This window comes from Salvelinus sp. IW2-2015, linkage group LG20, assembly GCF_002910315.2.
Source record: "Salvelinus sp. IW2-2015 linkage group LG20, ASM291031v2, whole genome shotgun sequence".
Taxonomy (NCBI): domain Eukaryota; kingdom Metazoa; phylum Chordata; class Actinopteri; order Salmoniformes; family Salmonidae; genus Salvelinus; species Salvelinus sp. IW2-2015.
In genome coordinates, this window is record NC_036860.1 from 49562663 (window position 1) to 49578161 (window position 15499).

A 15499-nucleotide genomic window follows, 5' to 3' on the forward strand; every position below is an offset into this window, starting at 1 on the left:
TTGGTAGACCACAATGCTATCATGATTAATTAATAGTCTATCTGAGAAGAGGTCTGTAGGTAAAGGTTGTTTATATTGCGTGCAAGTCTCAAGATTTCAGTTGACTCATGAGGTTACAGTGCAAGTACAGAACACATTTTGTAGCTATATAAAGCTTTTTTTCATCCATTCCCCCAGAGAATGTTTCTGTCACATTTGTACCAAGAATATTTAATTCAATTTTGGATTCCGTTATCTGCTGAGTCCAAAAACAGATGACCTGCATCTGACCCCATGATATAAAAGTGGACTTGTGGAAGAATGGGTCAAAGAAGGACGGAGAACAGTAGTGTGTTTTGCAATGGCATTTCTCTGGCAGCCTCACACGGTTGCTTTCTATTGCTCTTTTAAGGTCACTGTGTGCTTGCTGGATCTATCCTTGGGCTCCTGATGGCATTTCTTTATACAACACCATGAATATTGAGGTTGTTTAAGCCGGCCTGTCCCCTACAATATAAATGGTTTTCCTGCTAAAGTATCAAAGGAAATTTATATCTCAATGTCTATCTGAGCAATTCCCCCATTTAATTGGACATCATTGCTATTGGTTTATCTTGACATTTCAGTATGAATCATCACCCTAGCTACTATATTTCAGTCCCTAATGCAAACCTGTCACTGGCTTTTATCCTCATAAACATTTTGATGTTAGAAAATAAAACATGGTACCCTGAGGGACCTATAAGTGAGTGGGTAAACTGCCGGGGTGAAACCTGTTAAACCCAGAGACTGTTAATTGCAATTGGGTCAGTTAGTGCTACAGGTCTGATCTGATATATAGAGACCTGTAATAGTTAGATCTACAGGCCTGCTGGGTCAGATAAATGCTGTATAACACAGCTGCCCACAGCCACTGAACTGAGATCTGTGTAGTTGGCCTTTGGAATCACCAATATCTAAACAAGCTGTCTCCTGTTTATTTCCAATAATAAAATATAAATCACAAGACACTCTGCCCCCTTCAAGTCACGCTTCTTTTTACTGTGCTTATTCACCATGTAATAATTAAGTATACTATGTAGAAATAGTATATAATTAACTATCTCTACTTAAATGATTATCAAGACTCAGCTGCTGACATGAGCACCTCATTTTAAATTATTTATAATTAATATTCACTAAGTCAAACTCCGGGTATGTGTAACTTGACAAATATAAATTGATTCTGACTAAGTCAGAAATCTCTGGTGCAATTGCCATTTAAAGTGATAGTTCACTCTAAAATCAATGTTTGTCAGATGTTTTTAGACTTCAAAATTGTTGTTATGTCGAGATGATTCCATGTCCTGTGGTATCTATTTTGTATATCCAGCTATTTGCCTCAATCCCATTTAAATTGAAAAGATAGGCACACAAATAACTAGTTTAGACATTGTCTTTCTGGCCTTTCTCCTTTTATCGAGCTAATACTTGAACAAGGTTGCATTTTTTTGCATCAGCATTATGTGAGTGCACGTTTGTGCTCAAATTATCGAGAGTAGTGCTAATTCAATCTACATTATAAGGTCAAGCCTTGAAATCAGTCTTTCATAACCAGCAACATTCATTGTAGCCAACAAAATAAGTCAGTGAATATAATAAATCCATTCACATTAAGATACGGGTCAAATCTGACGAAACAGAAATCCATAAGCGAAATGCTCTGTGGATGCCAGTTTGCCCATTTCTAATGAGCTATTTTAACATGAGCATAGTTGGCTCGAAAAATTGGGATTTTGCATAAAACTTGAAGTGGTATTAGTGTAATTAGTTTTCAAAGACCTTCCATTTTATTGATGTATGAATCTTATTTCCTAGAGGCTTAGTTAGTGACTCCTCCCTGCTTCAGGGGTAGGCCGTCATTGTAAATAAGAAATTGTTCTTAACTGACTTGCCTAGTTATACAAAGGTTAAATAAATAATACTTTAAAAAAACTTTATTAACCATATTATTATACCCTTTACTTTAGCTACATAAAGTACCTGGAGGTAGGAGACTGAACAGGAAGAAAAGTTTATGTGTGGGAAATGAAATATAACTGTATTGCATGCTTTAGTCACATTCTTGCAAAAAAATAAATGTTTTATTTCTTAAAAACGTATGACACTTGAAAATAAGTCCGATTTCCTTTCAACTCCGGGCCTTTACCTTTCATAGGTTTTTTAAAATTCAAAGTGTGGATCTCTTTGTAGTTGATTTCGAACCTATGTTCACAAGGGATGAAAGAGATTTACTTTTCCTGATGCCTTGTAAAGCATACATAAAGGTAACCTTGATGAGCTGTTCCTTTAAAGGCAAAGCCTGAGAAGTCTGAAGCTCATTTGAGAGATGTCAGATCTTCCTGTTGAGGTACTAGACAGTTGAAATGATCCCATATTTATTCAGCAATTCACTTTTGAATTCAGGTTAGGGGTTCAAGAGTCTCAATGATTCTCAGCAACACTATCCTGATGAAGACTTCACCAAATGAATAGACAAAAGATTGTGCCATATTTGTTGTCATTTGGAATCAAACTGGCAACATAGCCTAATTATAATATTTGAAATGCAATAATAATATTCTTGCGTACGGTGATATTCATATTTGTGTAATATAGTCAACCTTTAACCTTGTATAAGGACGGAATTAAAATCACATCTTAACTTCATTAAAAGTTCTCTCTTCTGCCAGGGTCTTTGCTGACCCTTTGTCAAGTCTACACGCTGAGAAAAAAGGAAGTTAGCAAATCAATCCTAAAGACATTCATTTTCGACTGGCAGGTAGAGACCTGACACCCTGAATCCAACTACATTAAAATCACATCTTAATTTCCTTATTACGTGTGAAGAAACAAAAAAATATTCTATGTGTATATTTTTTTAGAATTGTGTGTCCACAATGGATGGTTCAAATCTACTGTCCGTGTCAGGACTATATACTAGCTCATAGTCAGCCAACCACAAATCAACAACCACGCAATGTTGAAAAGCAGAGTAAGGAGTAAGTCTCCATGGCTCTTTAAAGATTTTTATCTCCGTTTCCATCTTGTATGGACAGATTATTCTCTCTTCTGCCAGGGTCTTTGCTGACCCTTTGTCAAGTCTACACGCTGAGAAAAAAGGAAGTTAGCAAATCAATCCTAAAGACATTCATTTTCGACTGGCAGGTAGAGACCTGACACCCTGAATCCATCATCTGGGCAGAATCCTAATAAAGACAAATTCAAAGGCCTTCACTTTTGGGAGAGAGAGCTGAAGAAAGATCTTTAAACACCCCCATGCCAGGTTACTGCCAATTAGTATCTTCAGCCACCAACCCTGTCTACATTTGGAAAATGTAAGGAATCAGGGTTTCATTTGCATATAAATATTGACAGGGACATATTTCATATTTTATGGGGCATGAAGCTCTGAGGATGAAGTAAAATGTACACAATGACAGCAATATACCTCCAAGTGTTTTATTTACCCACATGATGTGTTACCATTGAAATTACATTTCCTGCTGCTCACCATGATTATGGGTAAAATAAATATCTGCCAAAGTAACCTCCTAAGATCATATACTGTATCATGGTGAGACACACTACCATGTCAGATATTAGATGAAGTACAATAGGCACAGCCCCAAAATAAAAAGAATACATTAATTTCATCTCCCATGTTACATCAATGTCCACTCAACGCTATTCACCCCAGGGTGACTTTGACGTCACTTTTGCAGAAAGAAATACTTATTAATTTATTTATTAATATGGCATAGAATTTACATGTACAATTTGTATCATTCTCTCAAACAGGTTTCCAGCATGAAATATTAAAGCTATCGCATGAATATAAATTGTTGTATGGTTTCCCATATGCAGTATATCTATACATTACATACTGTATACATAACTTATACAGTATGTAATGGGCTCCAGAGTGGCGCAGCGGTCTAAGGCACTGCATCTCAGTGCAAGAAGTGTCACTACAGTCCCTGGTTCAGGCTGTGATTGGGAGTCCCACAGGGCGGCGCACAATTGGCCCAGCATCGTCCAGGGTGGGACCGGGTATGTAAATAAGAATTTGTTCTTAACTGACTTGCCTAGTTAAATAAAGGTTAAATACAAATAAAAAAAACTTTGCAAAAATAGATAGATTTCATAACCCCACAGATAGGGAATCCTACTCAGTATGAATTGGGGCATGGTCATCTTTCATTGAGAGTTCCCTTAAAAATATCATGGACAGAATGATGGCTGCAAAATATGGCTTAAAAGAAAGTATGCTTTAAAGAAAGTGCCCATAACAGCATGAAAGGGTGTCTGTCGTGACTGATTGTGCCTTGGTAGAGGACCATTGTCAGTGGAGAAAATATGGACCTTCTTACTACCAAGTTTCTCCCCAAATAACCACTGTGCATTGTAGCATGATCTATTGCTGTGAGACCTCAATGGCCACCGTTTATCATGGCTGAAGTATTGCTGTTGATATTTACAACAGGCCATCCTTTTATTACCAGACCATGTCAATAATTTCTTCTCAAGTGTGGTTGGTTTGGGCTGCTTCCAGTCTGTACATAAAAGCCTAGAAGGCGTCAAAGTATTCCCATCCCTGGATGGACATAAATAGTTAAATGAATTCCATTGTATCATTTTGGAAGTCTACCATGACAAATATTGACCCAGAGAAGACATACAGCTCCCATGAGGCAGAGAAAGTGTTACTTTGGGTAGTACCCGTGAGCCTGAGATGACACTGCCTTCATATTTTTTAAAGCTAGAGTCCTTAATTGAAACAGTAACAAAGCGGTCACCCCACCTCTGTTTTGGTAAAACGCTGAGGGATGGGCCTGGAGAAATGTAACCACTCTCAAATTTATAGTTAGAATTATGGATGCAAGGATTGACCATCTATGATATCAAAATTATAGTGTTAACCATGTTTTGAGGCTTTACAGTGTTTGTTTACATTTACACTATTTACGAACATTGGAGAAAAACAAGCATATAATTTGGGTTCTGATGAGATATGACAGTTGAACTAAGCTCATGAGACATAAGTTATATTCTTCTTGTACACTGAGTGGACAAAACATTAGGAACACCTTCCTAATATTGAGTTGCACCACCTTTTGCCCACAGAACAGCCTCAATTCGTCTGGGCATGGATTTGACAAGGTGTCAAAAGCTTTCCACAGGGATGCTGGCCCATGTTATCTTTAATGCTTCCCACAGTTGTGTCAAGTTGGCTGGATGTCCTTTGGGTGGTGGAACATTCTTGATACACAGGGAAAACTGTTGAGCGAGAAAAACCCAGCAGCATTGCAGTTCTTGACACACTCAAACCGGTGCGCCTGGCACCTACTAACATACCCTGTTCAATGGCACTTAAATATTTTGTCTGCCCATTCACCCTATGAATGGCACACATATACAATCCACATACACAGTCTCAATTGTCTCAAGCCTTAAAAATCCTTCTTTAACCTGTCTCCTCCCCTTCATCTACACTGATTGATGTGGATTTAACAAGTGACATCAATGAGGGATCATAGTTTTCACCTGGATTCACCTGGTCAGTCTATGTAAAAATGGATGTAGCAACTAAGGATTCTAGCTTTAATGCCTTGTATTTCCCGCTTGCAGTAGTTACAGCTCACTAATGGTTCTGGAGTAGTTGAACTGGGATCATTCTCTCACAGATGTTCAGTTTTACTGCACTTCAGGCCAGACCAGCCTGCATGCTAAAGATATACTAGTGGGGTGATCTAATAGAATGAGCCACAGCAATTCCTTGCAATTTGAACTTTGCAATAATCTGAAGGAAAAAATGGTACACATATACAGTGCATTCGGAAAGTATTCAGACCCCTTGACTTTTTCCACATTTTCTTACGTTACAGCCTAATTCTTAAATTGTGTCACGAATCCCGCTTCCTGAGTCTGTTTTTGCCTGTGTTCTGTCCTGGAGTGTTTTTCCGGTGTCCTGGAACGCACCCTGTCTGGTTGCCGGGCGACGTAGCTAGTTGGGAGATCTCTGATTACCCGCACCTGTATCCCATCAGCTATCTGCACACCTGGTCCTGATCATCACCCCTCCACTTCATAAGCTCTGACCTGKCATCCATTCCCTGCRGGYTCGTTAGCCATGAACAGTATGTTGTGCTAGCGTATCAGCCTCCAGTTTGATAGAGTTTGTTTTGTTGTTTTGTACGTCTTGCTTGCCTTGAACTTACCTCCGTTTTTTCTGTCTACAGTCATTCACCCGGAACACTCATCCCATCCCTACCTGGTCGTCTTCAGTTACTTCCTTGGATCTGCTTACTCAATTCCATCAACTCACCTCCGCTGCCCGCTCCGCTACTTGGATTTTTCTATCACTACATTTAAACTTGTAAATAAATACTCACCTTCGTCTTACTCTCCTTGTCCTGGTCTGCTTCTGGGTTCTACTTTAGAGAACCGTGACAAATTGATTAAATCGTTTTTTTCCCTCATCAATCTACACACAATACCTCATAATGACAAAGCAAAAACAGGATTTTAGAAATTGTACACAATATCACATTTACATAAGTATTCAGACCCTTTACTCAGTACTTTGTTGAAGCACCTTGGCACACCTGTATTTTGGGAGTTTCTTCCATTCTTCTCTGTAGATCCTCTCAAGCTCTGTTAGGTTGGATGGGGAGCGTCCACTCAAGAACATTCAGAGACTTGTCCCGAAACCACTCCTGCGTTGTCTTGGCTGTGTGCTGTGTGCTGGGTCATTGTCCTGTTGGAAGGTGAACCTTCACCCAAATCAAATAAAATTGTATTTGTCACATGCGGCGAATACAACCAGTGTAGACCTTACCATGAAATGCTTACAAGCCCTTAACCAATAACACAGTTTCAAGAAAAATGGTTTAAGAAAATATTTACTAAATAAAGTAAACAAAAAAAAGTAACACAATAAAATAACAATAACAAGAGATAGAATCTTGTTTCTCATGGTCTGAGTGTCCTTTAGGTGCCTTTTGGCAAACTCCAAGTGGGCTGTCGTGTGCCTTTTACTGAGGAGTGGCTTCCATCTGGCCACTCTACCATAAAGGCCTGATTGGTGGAGTGCTGCAGAGATGGTTGTCCTTCTGAAAGGTTCACCCATCTCCACAGAGGAACTCTGGAGCTCTGTCAGAGGGACCATCGGGTTCTTGGTCACCTCCTTGACCAAAGCCCTTCTCCCCCGATTGCTCAGTTTGGCCGGGCGGCCAGCTCTAGGAAGTCTTTGTCGTTTCAAACTTCTTCCATTTAAGAATGATGGAGGCCACTGTGTCTCGGAGCTCTGCGGACAATTCCTTCAACCTCAGGGATACATTTCAAGTCTCATAGAAAAGGGTCTGAATACTTATGTAAATAACTTATTTCAGTTTTGTATTTTTAACACATTTGCTAAAAAAGAAAACTCAGAGCTTGGCTTTTGCTCTGACATGCACTGTCAACTTTGGGACGTTATATAGACAGGTGTGTGCTTTTCCCAATCATGTCCAATCAATTGAATTTACCACAGGTGGACTCCAATCCAATTGTAGAAACATCTCAATAAAAACCTATTTTTCCTTTGTCATTGTGGGGTATTGTGTGTAGATTGATGATGATTTTTATGTATTTAATCAATTTTAGAATAAGGCTGTAACGTAACAAAATGTGGAAAAAGTCAAGGGGTCTGAATACTTTCCGAGTGCATTGTAGATTTCCACTGCTCAAAAGTAATGTATCCCAACTAGCTACTGTCCTTCACTTTCTTCTGATACCCCTTAACATGACTCAGGATAAGACCCAGATGCAGACACAGGAGGCAGTTTGAATCTTACAACACAGAGGGCAGGAAAATAGCAGGTTCAGGGCAGGCAAAGGTTAGTAATCCAAGACAGCGTCAATAAGAAAGATCCCGAGTGGACAGCCATACCCTCTGCCAGAGACGATAACGGGGAGCAGAGGTCCGGTGGCGGTCCGATTGTCGCCTATATCTGGAGGTGGTCTTGAGAAGAGCGGATCGGGCTCTCTTCCAAGTACGGCGACAGTGACGGATGAACATCTGGGCCGAGGGTATGCTGAACTCTTCCTTTGCTCAGGGAAGAGCAGGGGCTGATATCCCATGGAACACTTGAAAGGCGAGAGACCAGCTGCCGAGCAGGGAAGGGTGTTACAGGCCTATTCCACCCACACGAGTTGCTGGCTCCAGGTGGTGGGGTTGGCGGAGACAAGGCAACGAAGAGCCTTCTCCAGGTCCTGATTGGCTCGCTCCGACTGGCCGTTGGACTGGGGTTGAAAACCGAAGGACAGGCAGAACGCCTTCCAGAACCTGCACGAGAACTGAGGACTGCGATCGGGGACCATGTCCACCGAAAGTCCATGGATCCGGAAGACGTGCTGCACCATGAGCTGGGACATCTCCTTGGCTGAGGGTAACTTGGGATGGGGAATGAAATGGGCGACTTTGGAAAACCTATCCACCACGATAAGGATAGTGGTGTTGCTATCTGATGGAGGGAGACCAGTGACGAAGTCCAGGGATATATATGACCAGGGGCAGTGAGGAACAGGGAGTGGTTGAAGGAGGCCAGCCAGAACTTGCCGCAGGGTCTTATTCTGAGCACACACAGTGCAGGCGGCAACAAACACGGAGACGTCAGGAACCATGGCAGGCCACCAAAAACGTTGTCGTACAAAGGCAAGGGTCCAATGGGAGCCAGGATGTCAGGCAAGTCTGAAAGAATTAGCCCATTCCAGGACCGGGGAATGGGCAGAGTCCGGGACAAACATCTGGTTAGCCGGGCGCCCCCAGGGAATGCTTCGCCTCACGGACATGGTTCTCTATACCCCAGATGAGTGCAGCCGCTAGACAAGAGGTAGGGAGGATGGTCTCAGGGTCCGATGGTGTAGCAGCGGTGCTATAGAGGCGTGAGAGCACATCAGGCTTCACATTCTTGGACCCCGAGTGGTCGGAGATGGTAAAGTTAAACCGAGTGAATAGCAGGGCCCATCGAGCTTGCATAGAGTTGAGGCGCTTGGTGGTGCAGAGATATTCCAGGTTCTTGTGATCAGTCCACACTATGAACGGATGTTCCGCTCCCTCTAACCAGTGCCTCCACTCCTTCAACGCCATCTTCACCGTGAGTAGTTCTCGATTTCCCACGTCATAATTCCTCCCAGTGGTGTTAAGACGATGGGAAAGGAAAGCGCAGGGATGCTGCTTTTGGTGGTGGGGAGAACGCTGGGACAGGACAGCCCCCACTCCGACGTCCGAGGCGTCAACCACCACAACGAATTGACAGGATGGATCCGGATGGATTCAGATGGGAGCTGTAGTGAGCCGATGCTTGAGGTACAAGAACGCCCAGTCAGCAGCTGGATACCACGTGAACGGGACCTTGGGAGAGGTGAGTGCTGAAAGAGGGGAAGCCTGGATGCTACAACCCCGGATGAAACGGCGGTAGAAGTTAGCAAACCCCAGGAAGCATTGCAGCTGCACTCTGGATGTGGGTTGAGGCCAATCCACCACCGCTCTCACTTTGCCAGGATCTATCTGCATATTTCCTGCAGCAATGATGTCTCCTAGGAAGGAGATGGTGGAGCGATGGAATTCGCATCAGCTTTAACAAAAATCTGGTTCTCCAGGAGACGCTGGAGGACCTGTCGGACGTGGAGGACATGTACTTGAGCTAAGCGGGAAAAGACGAGGATGTCATCGCGGTAGACAAACACGAACCGGTTCAACATGTCACGGAGAACATCGTTAACTAGGGCCTGGAACACTGCAGGAGCATTGGTCAGTCCGAATGGCATCACCAGGTATTTGTAGTGCCCGCTAGCCGTGTTAAAGGCTGTCTTCCACTCCTCTCCATCCCGTATCCGCACCAGATGGTAGGCGTTCCGAAGGTCCAACTTTGAGAAGATAGTAGCCCCCTGGAGAGGCTCGAAAGCCAAGGCGATGAGTGGTAGCTGTCTTCCTCTCGTCTCCTTCCCGTATCCGCAACAGATGGTAGGCGTTCCGAAGGACCAACTTCGAGAAGATAGTAGCCTCCTGGAGAGGCTCGAAAGCCAAGGCGATGAGTGGTAGCGGGTAACGGTTCTTAACCGTGATGTCATTAAAGCCCCGGTAGTCGATACACGGGCGCAGGGTTTCACAGATGACTGAAATATAACAAAACCGTTTGACATAGAAACACAGGATTTTCTGAGTAAAAACAAAATAATTATGTATGCGTTGTGAAATTATGAAAAATATTAATAACATTCCACCCATTAAGCCAAAGAGGACGATTTTGGTAATTGACTGCAGGAAAGGGCTACATGGTTTGTCAATGAACTAGATCAAGAAGTAAACGTTAGTTGATACTGAACATTTTAAGTCAGACGTGTAACTCGTCTTTTTGAGTTTAAACTGTGAGATTGTTTTAGTGAAACAACATTCTAGTATTTTTCTATAAGAAAGTTTAGTAATGTCATCCCTAAGCATTTTTAATTTAAATATTATTTCAATCACTTTGCCTGAAACTAGCCATCACAAATCACTCTTGTACAGTATTATTTGGAGGCCTGTTGCTAAGAAACAAAATTTGCAGCAGTGCATGCCAGAATACTTACTGCTGTCAAATCCAATGTGGCATACACTAGACTGACAGAGAGAAACCAGCCCACATACAGATCTTGATTTATATGACAATGATTATTATGGATGTCACATTTAAAACAAAAATATTAATGGTGTGTCCAAGTAGATTAAATAAAATACAAATGAGAAAAAGATTTATATTTATTTGAAATCTTATGAATAGCACCACTGAACAATTTCAAGCTCTAGTCTAGACATTTCTGTTAGAACCAAGACAGCTAGACAATGATGTGGGTTTGATCTGCCAATGACCATTCACAAAGAGAATCGGAAAACTAAAATCAAAAGTGACATTTTGATAAAACATTATCATACTCCTTCTATTAGGCTACATTAGAACAACATTATAGGGTCTGAAAATACAATTCTATATAAAGCGTTTTCACATGAATATCAAATTGGAATCCATTTCTGGGAACGTGCATGATATTAAAGTGGGACTACAAAAGAATGACTATACCTCCCCAGGGTTTTTGGAACATGAGCAGATCAACCACTTTAATTAAGAGAGGAGGAAAGTTGCACACTCACCCAGTATGTATTCAACACCTACTCTGAGATAAACCACGTCAGAGGCCATAAATAAACATTTTGAATCCTGTACTTCAAAATACTGATAATTACAAGCAAACAGTGCAAATACTGTTTCAAAGTCACCAGTGACCACTTACTGTAGGTCTGAGTCGATCTGTGGCCATTGACCAGGCAGGTCTCTTCAGTTTTCATCTAAATGTATTCTGCAATGGATTTATCTGTTCTGTCCCCTATGACCTCACCCATTGATGGTCACAGCAGATTTTCTCTGTGTGAGCGGTAGCCTACATGTTACATGATGAAGTCAACCTGCCAGCCATTTTGGTATTTCTACAAGATCTAGGCTACTATAATGTATGTCCACAATAAATTGGAAGTTAGGAATAGGAATACATTAGGTATTTAGAAACCTCAATATGTTGACTTATGTTTTAATTATTCTGTCATCGTAGTAGAGATAAATGTTACAAAAAATAACATTTCACCTGAAAAAACAATATTCATAAGATACTTAGAAATTACTGCCCATGGGTTTGTATATATGAATAAAACTTAAAATCAAAAATAATTTTCTTTCTACCGTATTTTGATATACATTTCATTTCTGTCTGGCACTGTCTCTGTCAGTCTCTTGTAGAATAAATCTGAGGAAATGAACAGTGAGTTATGATACATTCTTCCTCCCACCTCAAAAATACATTGTGAGATTGGATTTCCAGCTCATTTAACAGGCAGAAAAAGTGGGAATGCCATACTGGCTCTTGGACTGGGAGTAATTTAGATTGTAATGAGTAATCTAGGCCATGTCCTGCCCCAGGAAGTGGAATCAGTGTGTGACTGAATACAGAGGTTAATTCAAGCACCTCTACAGGTGTTGGAGAAAATCAGAGGTCCGCTGCTGCTCTTTAATACAGTAGTCCTTTCCTCAGATCAGAACACATCTGCTGTGAGATTGGATGCAGGGCTCTCTCTTTTAAATAAAGTGACAGGTGACCCAGTTGTTCGCCATGTCCCTGTGCCCATCTAAAAAATGGAGGTCCAGCAGAGCATGTCTGACTTTTTAACAGTGTACGAGAGGTGAAACATTGACAGCTCTCATAAAGCCAGATCAATTTCCAATCAGCAGCGGTGGCCAGATGTGCCTGCACACAGGAGAACAGGGGGAGGGCTTATTGAAGTATTTTGGGAGCTGGTCAACAGGTGTACTGTTAGACTTGCTGTGCTAGATAAAAGATAGTATGGCTGTACCACGGGATTTTTTTTATTTTTATTTTATTTCACCTTTATTTAACCAGGTAGGCTAGTTGAGAACAAGTTCTCATTTGCAACTGCGACCTGGCCAAGATAAAGCATAGCAGTGTGAACAGACAACACAGAGTTACACATGGAGTAAACAATAAACAAGTCAATAACATGGTAGAAAAAAAGAGAATCTATATACAATGTGTGCAAAAGGCATGAGGTAGGCAATAAATCGAATAATTACAATTTAGCAGATTAACACTGGAGTGATAAATCATCAGATGATCATGTGCAAGAAGAGATACTGGTGTGCAAAAGAGCAGAAAAGTAAATAAATAAAAGCAGTATGGGGGGTGAGGTAGGTAAATTGGGTGGGTAGTTTACAGATGGACTATGTACAGCTGCAGCGATCGGTTAGCTGCTCGGATAGCAGATTTTTAAAGTTGTTGAGGGAGATAAAAGTCTCCAACTTCAGAGATTTTTGCATGGGATGTATGCGGTATTTCAATTCGGGGAAGAAGTGAATCACAAGATGCAGGAGGGTATGGAAGAACGGCGCATGGGTGGGTGGGAAAGCAGATGGAGATGATGAAAAAGTACTTGGCATTGGCTAAACAATACAATAGAAAGGCAGCAGCAGGCAGTTCTGACAGCAGAACTAACAGTTATACTAAGGCATAGTGGCAAGGCACTGGGAGACAAGCCAGCAGCAGAGAAGGCCACGGGATATTAGGACTGGATGTCAAGTGTTAAAAGAGTAGGAGGAATGGTAAACTGAATTAATTACAGGCTTCAAAGAGACTCTCTATTTCATTGTACTGTATGTCGCTCAGATGTCTGGCTGTCATGTTGATGTCGTCTGTTATGCAACTATATGAATTATATGATAGGCAAAGTGATATACATAGAAACAACATACTGTTAAAAAAACATATTTAACAACTTGGAAATCAAGTCAGAATTTAGGGTTGCAAAAAAAATAAAATCTTGAAATTCCGGTTTTAATCAGGAGGGAATAAGCAGGAAATCCGTAATCCTATAACCAGGATTTCTGGAAAACCAGGCAATATATTGAACGTTCCCAGAATTGTTCAACCCTTGTTAGCACTGCACATCCCATACATCCTACTGTTCTTTCCACAACTAGCACCTTGGATAGTGTAGATAGTGTCCCTACAAGGAATAAACAGCCTGTCGCTTTGGGGCATTGTGATAGGGTCATGTGTGAATGTAAATCTGTAAATCTGTCAACCACTACTCAGGGCTTTGGCATCTATCATGCATCAAAGCGATATGCTGAAGTGATATTAGACTGGGAGGTCATACCGATTGTGTGGACAGCATAAAGCTCTTCTTAGAGCAACCTAATGAGGTGTATAAATACAAATATAAACAATATTTATCAAAACTGGGTGGGAATAGTAATGATTTCCATCCTGTTGTTCATTTAGTGATTGGTGAGGTGATTTGGTCCAAGTAGGTCACTTTAGTCCTGAAAAGTTTCTGCAGAAAACACTGGAAGACAATTCATGAAACACCTATCATTAGCATTGCTAATTGGGTTGTAAAACAGAATAAAGTAATCTTGCCATATGTAGAACATTGCTCTCTCACCAGACAGCAGTTAGCGCTGTAAAGGGTGTCATCTCTCATAACCTGACTGGCAGCCATCAGGTGATGGAAAATTACTTGGAGACAGGCCAAGTCATTTTCGGCCCCTCTATTACTGGGCCCAACAGCGAGAACAGAAGCTATTATCATGTTCACAGGGTGTTTAGTTGGCCAAATAGAGTCTGAGGGGCAACATTGTGTTCTCCTCACAGACAGAGCTGATGCCATTTTGACTGGCCAACATATACATAAACGGAGAAAATTGAGTTAAGCATTTTCTGCAAACATATGGATTTTTCACATCAGTGTTGTGGCTCAAACAATCAATAAACATATATCTGTCTATTTTGTATGAATATTGACAATCGGTCCAGGTAAAATGAAAGATGTTATCTCTTCACCCATAATGTAAATCGTTCCAAAACTACCACAAGGCAACTCCAATTCAAATTTGCCCATTTCACACAATCTATTTTTCTTTTTAATAGTTCTAAATTGGTATGAAATGTGTAATTTCAGATGAAAGTTCACACTTTGATACACCTATTGTGAAAAATGTAGATGAATACTATCTTTGGAGAAGTCAATTACAAACTCACGGTCAATAATATCATTGTCAACACACAAATTCTCTTTGTGACTGAGAATTATCTCTGAGTACAAATCTACAGGGACAAGAACTAAGTCAACTTGAAAACATCACCTTTCTAACTTGTCTTGAGTTGTGTTTCATCAGCCTAGTCTCACCTGGGAAACACAGTGAAAGAGCCAGGAAATTCGAGTTTGTTTTTGCTTTCCTTTCTTTTAAAGTTTTTCCTCCTTTGTTTCTGATGGCAATCTCAGAGGGCCTTATTATTTCTTAATTATAGATAGGCTGGCTCTACGATTTGGGACAGTTTTATGAGGGCTGTCATGCATCATGGCTTCCTTCTTCTCACCGAGCATTTATAAGACAACAGTTCACCTTGGGCTATTCTCTAGGACAACAGAATGACTCTCACTCTTTAACTAAGGGAATCAGACACATCAGCACAAAGAAATGACTATTTGACACATTGTCAGTGTATCACACAATGGTTGTCTTTCTTTCAGATGATGCAGTAGCCCACAGTGTAATATTGTATTGATTGACAATGCACCCAAACATAAGACACACAACTACAATATTCTTATTCAGCATTAATGCATCGTATGTAGTTTAGTCTGCTAAAATAGGCTTACTGTTGTCACCAGTCACAATTTAAATTGTGTATAACAACTACAATAAGTGACACAAACTAAAGCTCCTAATTAGTGCAGGATTTAAATAAATACATTTTTGAAACGACAAATGAGAACATCACTATTAACTGATAATTAGATAATCCATACATTAGGAAGGCAGTAACATTGTTAACATTTATCACACCTGAGTGATCATCATGTGTTAATTATAACTAGACTATATGTAGCTCCACAAAATACTTTTTGAAG